Genomic DNA, 1,293 nt, shown 5'->3' with positions numbered 1-1,293 from the left:
TTGCACTTTTGTACTCTTAGTAGATGTTAGAAGTAAGTAGAGATAAATCATTATTGCTTGAAGTTTGTGAGTGAAATCAGTCATAAATGGTACTTTTATCTCTTGACCAATTTTCGCTTATATTCTTAGAGTGATATGCAGTTTTAGTTGTTTATATGTGGATGTATGAATGTCTGGGTTACCATTTGGCACTTCTGTATGGTGGAATCATTTGTTTATGCTTGACATATGAACGACTTATTATGCGATATGCTGTTCACAACTGTTTTGCCTAACTTCTTATGCAGAATGGTTTATCTTAATTGATTTATATTCTTATGATAGCTGAATGATCTTTATTACCAGTTATTGTATGAAATCTTTTTAGATCGCATGATAGAAGAGTTATATCCCGGGTTAGTATAGATTAGATGTGTTGTTTTCATTAGATTACAATAGCATAGAGTCAGTTTATAAGTTAGATTTGAGTTATCTCTAAACTACTTCTAGAATCAGCATAATCAAAATCTACACACACACACATAACCTTTAGATTGGGAAGCTGGTCCCATTATCCCCAGTCGGACCCGCTACACCAAACGGGCAAGGAGCCGCCAACCAGGTTCCGGACCGGGTGGGTATCCCCCTTGTTGTTGACCCGATTTCCGGGCCCTCAACAAGTCCTTATATTGTAAAGCGAGTTTTGCAAAAAGGGGCCTACGAGCTAATTGATTATGAAGGGAATCCTCTGGATAAGCCCTGAAATGGGCTTTACTTGAAAAAGTATTATGCGTGAATTTCATGCACTTTGATTTGTACATACGTGTGTGTGTTGTGTGTGTGTTTTCATGTTTTGGCTTGGTGTGTAGGCATGATTGCCGCTTATTGTGTCTTTTGCTTCTTGTGCAGATGTCTGGTGCACCTTACGTTGGTTTCACTGATGGTGCCTGCCACAGTACTCGCAACCTGTCTTTTGCGGCATGGGTGATCTACGATCCTCATGGTGAGGTTATAGACCTCCAAGGTGTTTGTCTAGGTCATACCATGAACAATGTCGTTGAATATAGTGCTTTTATTGAGTTACTGGCCGAGGCAATCAATCTCGGTATTCATACATTGGTTGTGAACCTGGACTCTCAGCTTGTCGTCCACCAGCTCAATGGGCGATATTCCGTCAGAGACCATCAGATTTTAAGGTTGTATTTACGTGTTAAATTGTTAGAAAGGAATTTTGATTTCATCACATATCAGCATATTCCATGAAGATTAAACACGTTAACTGATGCATTAGCTAACCATGTATTAAATAGACAT

This window comes from Pinus tabuliformis, chromosome 5_2, assembly GCF_031772625.1.
Source record: "Pinus tabuliformis cultivar Carrire ecotype Pingquan chromosome 5_2, CPIR1, whole genome shotgun sequence".
In the NCBI taxonomy this organism is placed as follows: domain Eukaryota; kingdom Viridiplantae; phylum Streptophyta; class Pinopsida; order Pinales; family Pinaceae; genus Pinus; species Pinus tabuliformis.
The sequence above is the reverse complement of the archived record's forward strand: the minus strand, read 5'-3'. Positions refer to the sequence as shown.